The 8,996-nt window shown below is 63.8% G+C and overlaps 1 long non-coding RNA gene across 1 annotated transcript; it reads right to left on the bottom strand.

The window, feature by feature from the left end:
- Nucleotides 1–3,219: 3,219 nt before the first annotated feature.
- Nucleotides 3,220–7,845, bottom strand: LOC147917380 (uncharacterized). Its single transcript, XR_015552104.1, has 3 exons — nucleotides 7,639–7,845; nucleotides 7,275–7,484; nucleotides 3,220–5,078 (listed from the first exon to the last, which is right to left on the bottom strand). It is a non-coding gene; the product is annotated as an uncharacterized LOC147917380 (long non-coding RNA).
- Between the last annotated feature and the right edge of the window lie 1,151 nt (nucleotides 7,846–8,996).

Raw genomic sequence — 8,996 nt, 5'->3', positions numbered from 1 at the left:
CAAGCGACACCACAGCGTCTGGGGCGGGCAGTGGGCACAGGAAAATCTGCGGACATGCAGCCCACGGGCCAGCAGGGGTCTCTGGGCTGTGTGCCTGGGACCCAGCAAGGTCCTCTGCAGCTCTGGCTCCTGAGCGTGGCTTCTGGTTAGCTGTGTGGCCCCAGGACCCTTGGGACCCAGGAGCAAGGGGGTGACGTCCAGGAGAGATAGCGCAGGGAGAGGCTGGGAGCGTCGCTCCCTGCAGAGCCGTCCCGGCTGCAGGGCCAGACTGCATGCATGTGGGGGCTGCCTGGCACTCTCGGATTTGAGACCACAGGAGGGAGGTGGGTGTCCAGGGCGCTCGTAGCCCTGGGAGGAAAGAAGAGGGTAGTGTTGCCCCCCAGCCTGCAGGCCATGGCTGCCTCCCAGGGGTGCCGTCCTCCCAGGCTGGTGGGCAGAGGTTTGGCTGTGGCCCTGCAGGCAGAAGGGAGGAGGCCCACATTCTGGCCCTACTGCCCCTCCTCCAGCAAGTCCCCCTGAGCACGCACAGGCGCAGTGCGAACGCCAGCCCCCTCCTCCCCCCGCCCACTCCCTCAGCAGAGGTGACACAAGGGGCAGCAGGGCCAGAGCCGTGTGGCCAGCAAGGGGGCCCCGGCGAAGGCGCGTGAAGAGCCCTTGGGGCACAGGCAGCCCCTAGGGCTGAGCACTGAGATCCCCAGCCTGGCGTTTGGGGCTCTCCAAGGCTCCTTCCCCTCGGCCACGCTGACCTCCACAAGCCCACTGGGCATCGTCCCGGTGGCCAGCACCTTCTCCTGCAGGAAGCCCACTGACCACTTCCCCCTCGGAGCAGCCACCCAGGGACGGGGAGTCTGCTGAGGGTGCGGGGAAGGTCTGCAATGTGGGGCCCCAGGGGTGGGGTTTGGGGCATGTAGGGGGTCCCCAAACACTCACCCCTCCAGATACCGTCTAGGAGTCCCCCGCAGTTGGGGCTGCCGGCGCTGGTCCCCTCCCCCCGCCTCTCCACCCACCCACCCCTGGTTCTCATTCAGTCTCTGGAAACAGCAAGGACGAAATACAAAAACAGGCGAAAGGAACCACTGGTCTCCTGGAGCATCTTGGACGCATTTCTCCTGAACCTTAGAAAAATAAACCTGTGCTGTGGAAATGCGGCTTGAGGAGGGGAATTGCTCCGTGTGAGAAGGGGAGCAAGGGGTGCGGAGCGGCCGCAGCACCAGGCGGAGCCAGAGGGCCCTGGAGTGAGCCGCCTGTGCCAGGGCGCACGAGGCACTTGCCCGCGATCCGCTCGGGACGCACGGCACCCGGAGCCTGCAGCGTTGTGGATGCGTGGGTCCCTTCTTTCTGCGCACAGACTGCGAGGGGGGCACATGCCGCACTCACGGACACACGGGCGCACAGAGGTCCGAGTGCACGCACACACCCATCCAGGAGCCCACACCAGCGACCTTGGTGACGTGGGATCCTGGAGGGCAGGACGACAAGGGAGCCCCAAGGACGGAGGAGGGGGCGCAGGGGCAGAGGCCATGGCCAGGTTTCTCCTGGATGTGCATCTGCCGGGGCCCAGAGGCCCGGAGGCCAGCTGGTGACCCCAGTAGGCCACCGCTCCCTCGCCTATCGTGCTGTGTGACCCGTCTCAGCTATGGGGTTCCAGTTTCCTTCAGATGGACCACAGCGTGGGGACACGGGCAGTTCCCTGGACCTGTCTCCCCTCTCCCAAATTCAGTTGGACTTGCCCATCCTTGCCTTGGCCACTCCCAGCTCTAGGAGCCATGCTCTGGGCAGCAGACTGGTCCCTAGCCCCCCAGGCACCCTCTGGGTCCTCGGACTCCTGCGTCTCAGCTTCCTCCGGCCTCAGCCACCTCTCCCGGGAGGGACTCTATGGGCAGAGGTGGACACGGGACCTGTGGGGAGAGCCTGTCCAGGCCTCTGGGCCTCTGGTGCTGGGGCAGTCTCAGGTCTGGAGTATGGCCGGCCAGGAGGGCATGGTCCAGCTGGGTCCTCAGGGTCTCATTTCTTACATTCCATCCAGGGTCCAGATCTGCTAGGCAGGACCCTTCTCACTGATCATGCCTGGGCCGGCCGCCCCACATCAGGCCCCGCCAGCAGTGTTGCTAGGCAAAGGCCCCCCAGCGTCCAGCTTCCCCCCTAGCCGCGCCCCCAGGAGCAGAGCCCGGGCTGTCAGCTAGCACAGGAAGAGGACAAAGTTCATTAGTCTGCAGGCGAAGGGGAGGTGGGCAGGAGACCTCTGTGCAGCCTCAGCCAGCTCCCTCCCCTCTCCGAGCCTCAGTTTACCCATCTGGGCATCCTCCTGCCATCTACCTGCTCAGTCATTCCTTCATTCACTAAATGGTTCATTCACTTGACCCTGCACCAGGCCCCAGGGGCTTGGACCCCAGCCCACCCTGGAGGGCCCACAGTCAGACACACCAACAAGGAGCAGTGGGGGCAGGCCAGGACAGAGCAGCATCCAGGGACCTGTCAGCGTGTAGGAGCGTCTGTCCAACCCTCTTTCTGGGAGTGTAGGTAGCCCAGGCAAGGGGGCATTAGAGATGGGCTTTGGAGTACAAATAGGAGTTCACAAAGCAGGAATGGTACTCCAGACAGTGGGGGGACTTGAAGGAGGGTGGTGCTTGGGGGCCCAGGGTTCTGGGGTCTTGTAGCTAAAGCCTGAGCCCAGGAGACATGAGCAGGGCAGAGTGAGGGTCAGATGGGCCCGGCCAGCTCCAGAGGGTGGTGGGATGGGCAGGGTCTGCCCTTGAAGGCTCGGAACTGCCCCTCCTCCTCCTCCTCCTCCAAAGCCGTGGACCCTGATCCACCCACCCACACCCCCATGTGGGCCAGGCCTCACCACAGCCCACAGGGGATGCACAGAGATGCTGCCTCACACAGCCTGTCCCCGGGGGTCCCAGCCCATCACCCCTTCAAGAGGAGGAGCCCCTCTGCTCAGGAGCAGGCTGCCTGGAGACCACTGGGCGTCCAGGTGGCCCCCCTGGGCCTTTGGGGCAGCCTCGGGGTTCCCAGACACTCGCAGGTGGGATGGGCCTGGCCAAGGTCGAGCCAGGCTGTGGGACAGGAGTCCAGCCCCCCAGAGCCCCTTACCACTCACGAGGGAGGCCCACCTGCATGGCTGGCCCCGGGACCTCCCTCACCCCCAGAGCCTCAGCGTCCTCCCCAGGAAACGGGCGAATGAAGGCCGCCCCCAGGACCGCTCTGTGGGGCCACACTGCCTTCCCATTTATTCCTTTGGATTCATTTTCCCACTTAGAACAGAACTTCCCATTCGCAAGTATTAACAAACCACATTAATGTTTCCTTTAACGCGGGCAGGGACATCACACGTGGGACTAGAAGGAGCAGAAAGGGCTGACGACACGAGGCCAGTGGGCTCCTGTGGGGACAGCGCAGACTGCGTAGGGTGTCCCTAGTGGAGCGCCCGCCCTCCTGGGCCAGGAGCGCCACAGAGCACAGAATACAGAGCTCCCTGGACCCCCACCCTGTGCCCCGTTAAAAGGCGGTTCTGACCACTGGGTGTGTGAGGGTCAAGCAGCCGGCGAGGCCAATATGTGGCCCACACTCTGAGCAGCAGGGGCCACAGCAACACACACGGGTGTCACTGGAGGAGGTGGAGGGGCTCACATCAGGGCAGTGGGCTCGGCCCTCTTCTCATGGTTCAAAGATGGCTGCTGCCCCACCGAGTCTCACATCTGTATCCCAGGCCAGGAGAAGAGAATGAGAACAAAGGCCAGAACAGGCCACAGAGCCTTCCTTCTCGAGGAATTTTCACCAGGCAGGTGGGCAGACCTCCTCCAAACCCCTGCCAACATCTCTTTGGCCACAGGGGCTCCACCAGGAGCCTCAGGGCCCATGGAGGGTGGACGGGAGAGTGCCACCCTTCAGTGAGGCCCAGGGCGGACCAGGGCCGAGCCTGGGAATGATGCTGGAGTTCAGGAAAACGTCCCTGAGAAGGCAGCAGCTGCGCAGAGGAGCAGAGTGGGTGCTGAGCGGGGAGCAGACAGGCCCATCGGGGGGCTCTGGGGCCCAGGTCCAGTGGATCTGGAGAGTCCAGACGGGGCTGTGCATGTGACCTGGATAAGGGGGTGCAGGTGGGTGGAGGGGTGCGCCTTGTCGAGTGGCCGAGAGGATACGGTGTTCCCGGTGGGCTGGTGAGGGCCACCCACAGAGAGTTTGGCAATGCTGTCCATCAACCTGTGGCCGTGGAGACAAACTGGCGGCAATGTGCACTTCATCCCCCCACAAGCCACACAGGAAACACGCCTCCAGGCCCCGGGGGACACGCGCCAGGAAACAGGGTCCTGTCCAGGCCCGGAGGCGCCCACTGAGGTCCCGAGTGGCTGAAGCCAGGACCAGAATAGCCAGGACCAGAGGAGCCAGGGGTCTGCCAGGGCCTGACCATGCAGGGCCAGGGTGAGAGCAGGGTCCTTCTGAAGGCGCTGGGGCCCGAGGCCGGAGCAGGCATGGCCCTGGGGTCACTGCCAGGAGTGGGCATGGCAGGGGCCTCATCCCACTGTGCAGGGGACAGGGGTTCACAACGCTGGACCTGCTCTGAGCACACGGTCCGGGGTCTGAGGAGGGAGCCCTAGCCACACAGACCCCTCTACAGGCATCCCCCAGGCTCAGAGGCCACGGACGGCATGGGCATTTTCCTGTGCTGCCCCTCAGGACTGGCCGGATGCTGGGGATGAAGGCCTGTGGCTACTGACAGGCTCTGAACCATGCAAGGAAATCTCTTACTTCCTGGGCTCGAGGGGGAGGGGCTGAGAGCACAGAGAGGAAGGGGGGCCGCGGTTGCGGGTGCACAGCTGGACTGGGGTGTGTGGCTAAGCCCAGGAGTCTGTGTCCAGCTGACCCCACGCAGAGACCCCGCAGTCTCCCCAGCAATGGGGCCCCCACCTCCTGGAGCAGCCCCAGGTCTGGGGCCCTGTCCTCACATCGGCTCTGCCGGGAGGGGCCAGCAGCTCCCCAGTGGGATGGGCCTCAGGCGGAGGGCCGTGTCCTCCCCACAGGCCGAGCGGCCCCCGGCCTGGCTGCTCCCAGCGGCTCAGGATCAGCCCCATAGCAGCCTGGAGGATGAAGGGACAAGCAGGTGAGCGAAAGGATGGATGAACAAGTGAACCAACTAGGCACCTGCTCCGAGGAATGAGGCACGTTCCTCGAGGGCAGGGGGGGCAGGGTGGCTAGCAGGCAGGCCCAGCGACGAGCCCTCTCTTTTTCTGAGGAGACCCCGACGCCCCCACGGCAGTCCAGCACCCCCTCTTCTCAGTGGACCCCACACACACCTGCGGTTTCCTCCCTCACTGTCAGCCCTGTAGGGAGGTGGGGGGTAACAGAGCTGACCATTGCTATCCCGGGCCCTCTTGTCACCCTCATTGTAAACCTCCCGGTGTCTCAGTTTCCCCAACTGTGAAGTGGATCCAAGTAATCCTCCTCCTCTGGGGTCCCTGTGGGGCCTAAATGGGGTGGTACACACACACACACACACACACACAGCCATGCAGCCACACACAGACCCATGAAACAATACACAGGACCACGAAGCCACACACAGAACCACAAAACCACACACAGAACCACGAAACCACACATGGAACAACACTACACACAACCACACTCTTTCTCACTCATTTGCACACAGACCACATGCTCACATGCACACACATCAGAGAACTCAGGGCAGAAACCCAGCACAGCCCCAAAGGGTGTCCTCAATTCCAGCCTGACCCAGCATGTCCCCTCTGCCACGCCGTCCTGAGGCTTGCCCTCTGGCTGGCAGTCGGGCTGTCTCTGTGCTCCTTCCCCCCGGGAAGCCCTCTCTGGTTGCCTCCCAGGCCTGCCTATGCCTGTAGATGGTGACTGACCGGCAGGGGACTGGGCCGGTGAACAGTCACCTCTGAGCTTTCATGTCCTCTGTGCCCAATGGGCTGTGCAAGGATTTGCTAAGGTTCCTGGCCACCCAGTTCCATGGGGGCACCCATGGGGCCCTGCCCCATGTGGGCAGAACGACCCCGTGCCCTCACCCGTGGTGGGAGAGGGGGCGACCAGGGGCTGGGATGCTGGACTGAGCAGTGTGCGGCCACTCACTCCGTGAAGCAGATCAGGATCTCAGATCTCACGGCCTGCCCACCTGGATCTGGGAATCTGAGCCCCTCACAGAGCACCCCAGGACCTCTGCGCCCACAGCCTGGAAGACGGGCGGTGCCAAGGCACCACCTCTCCCCAGCCTCGAAGGAGACCGGGATATCAGGGACCCCTAGAGGCAGAGGCAGCAGGGGACCGACCCCACTGGCCAGCTCCCGAGGCGGCAGATGGAGAGATGGATTCTGACACAGAATCCCCTGCGTCAGGGGCACCCTGGGCTGCAGCCCTGGCGGCGCCCCCACAGGAGGACCCTCCCCCAGGAGCCTTGCAGGAAGCTGCCAGGCTGAGGGGGACCATTGCTGAGCAGGGGCGCAGCTTATTTATTGGGGAGCCTCTCCTCTGAGGGAGGTGGAGCCCTGAGCTCCCTCAGAGCAGCAAGAAGTGGGCCTGGCGAGGAGGCTCGGAGTAGCCTCCACCACATGGTCAAGGAGCAACAGCCCCCACAGAGTGCCAGCCTGCACGGAGCCCGTGCCTGCCGTCAGCCCAGATCCGCTGACTGCATCCTAGGGCCCACAGCAAGCCAGGCCTGGGGCACTGGACAGATGGCCAGATGGACAGCCAGATGGACGGTGAGGAAGGCGTGGTTTCTGTATGGCCGAGTGTGGATGAGTTGGGTGGGTGGACAGATGGATAAGTCGCTGGGAAATGGGCAGATGAGGACTGTGAGGGCCCCCCCCCCCATCTGGGAGACCCCAGAGCGTCCAAGCTTCCACGGGCCACTGGGCGGGCAGGCACAGAGGCCTGTCCTCATCCTCACTGAGGGGCAGACTGCACCACTCACCCTGTGCGCCTCCAGCTCCCTTCAGAGCCTTTGGTCCCTGATCAGTGTCTCTGACTCACACGCAGTTGAACACGCACACACTGTTGTGCAGCATGCACACACACGTGTGTGCACACAGGCCCATGCAGCACACACATGCTCACGCATACACAAGTGCACACACACGTGTGTGCTCACAGGTCCACAAGGCACACAATGCTCACACACACAAATACACACACGTGCACACACACAGGCCCTCATGGCACACACATGGTCACGCACACACACGGCTTCTCAGTCCCCCGTCCCCGTGCCTGGTGACCAGGCTTCTCCATTCTTGGCCTTTTCCTCGACTTACTTATGCCTTTGCTCCTGGGTTCTCAGTGGTTGTCTCCCCTTCTAGAAGGTTCTCTCCTGACCCTGGTTGGTCCCTGGGGCTGGGTCTGGCATGAGGGCAGCTGTTGGCCTCGCTTCCTCTGAGCCACCCTCAGCCCATCTCTGGGGTGTCTGTCTGGTCGTGTGCATCTGCTGCGAAACCTCTGAGCTGAGCCTCGCTGTCGGCAGGCACCTGGCAGTGAGACATGCAGCCCTTGGGGAGCGGCCCCTCCCTGGCGCAGGGGCACCACACCCCACCCCGGCTGCCCGCTCTGGCTCCTCAGGGCCCTCACTCAGGTCCCACGCCACCCCCGCCCTCTGGGAATCAGGTGGAAAGCTCTGCTCACTCATCCATCCTGCGCAGTTATTGGGTGCCAACAGTGTGCAGGCCCCTCCCTCCAGGGTCACAGTCTCCTGAAAAAGGACCAAATCACCCAGCAGCCTGGCTGGGCCCGGCAGGGCCCCGGCCACCCCAGCGCTCCACCTCTCTCCTACAGGCCCAGGGAGGAGGCCGGCAGAGGCCCCGCCCTCCAGCCCCTCTCCAGCAGAGGCCTCTGTGTGTTTTCTCCTGCAGCTTCCACCTCTCATGTTCCAGGTGACAATGCCTCCCTTGCTGGACCCCAGTCGGGTGGGCCTGGTCCAGTCCCGGCCCCGCCCCGGCCAGCTCTGCTCGCCCCAGCTAGAGCAGAGGATGACTTCACCCAGCCAGAATCCAGCAGCCTCAGTATTTACATAAATGCTCCTGGCCTGGGGCTGGAGCGCAAAGAGTCAGGCTCAGCCCCGCACCTCCCTGGTTCCAGGCAGCCGGCCCAGACCACTGTCCCTCTCGAGCTGCTTCTCAGGCTGCAGACGGAGACAATTAGGGCTCCCCTTTACGTGCAAGCCCAGCTGGGGAGGCGCCCCAATAGACAGAGTGCCAGAAGTCTGTCCCCGCCCCCCCCTGCTCTCCGTGGTCAGCCCACCCTGACCCCAGAGGCCCCTCTCCTCATGGGCATCGTTTATGCACCGCTGTCCTTGAGGGCAGGACTGACCCGCCCCGCTGTGAACAGAAACATTCTCGCTCAGAGATGCACCTCGGCCTGGGGCAGGCAATCCAGGAAGGCTGTCTGCAGGAGGTGGTGGCAGCCTTGAGTCTTATGTGATGGGATTTAGCCAGGCAGATGAGAGGGTCAGGATGGTCCAGGCAGAGTTCAGAGGCCTTGAAGGGGTGTGGGCCACAAGAAGGGAGGGTACCCTGGCCAGTGGGACCAGAGCATCAGGATGGGCCTGAGGCTCTAGCCAGGTGTGCCCCAGGCTGACCGCAGGGAAAGTGGCAGCCCCCAGCTTTCCGGGAAGAAGACCAGTGGGGAGACATTGTGGGGACCAGCCTCACGGGTGTGGATGCCGGGGGAGAGGCTGGTGTGGGAGGAATGCCCAGGAGAGAGCCCAGCGGGAACTATGGATGAGGGCGCCCAGCTGCCTCTGGGCCTAGCCGGCTGACTCCTTACTCCAGCATCCCCAAGAAATGGAAGAAGAGGGTCAGGGTGGGAGGAAGCCCTTGCTCTGCGGCCACCCCCTCTGATCCCTCTAGGCCACCACCCAGACCAGGACCCCCTCAGGTCTTGGAGAATGCTCCCCCTCAGCTCCAGGCCGGCTCACGTCTGCATCCCCAGTGTTGATGCTGGAGGGGGCGGCTCTGGGTGTCCCTGGCTGACGCCTGTCACAC

The sequence above is a fragment of the Ceratotherium simum genome, chromosome 4, assembly GCF_057802395.1.
Source record: "Ceratotherium simum simum isolate JZ-2026a chromosome 4, ASM5780239v1, whole genome shotgun sequence".
NCBI lineage: Eukaryota > Metazoa > Chordata > Mammalia > Perissodactyla > Rhinocerotidae > Ceratotherium > Ceratotherium simum.
The sequence above is the reverse complement of the archived record's forward strand: the minus strand, read 5'-3'. Positions and strand labels throughout refer to the sequence as shown.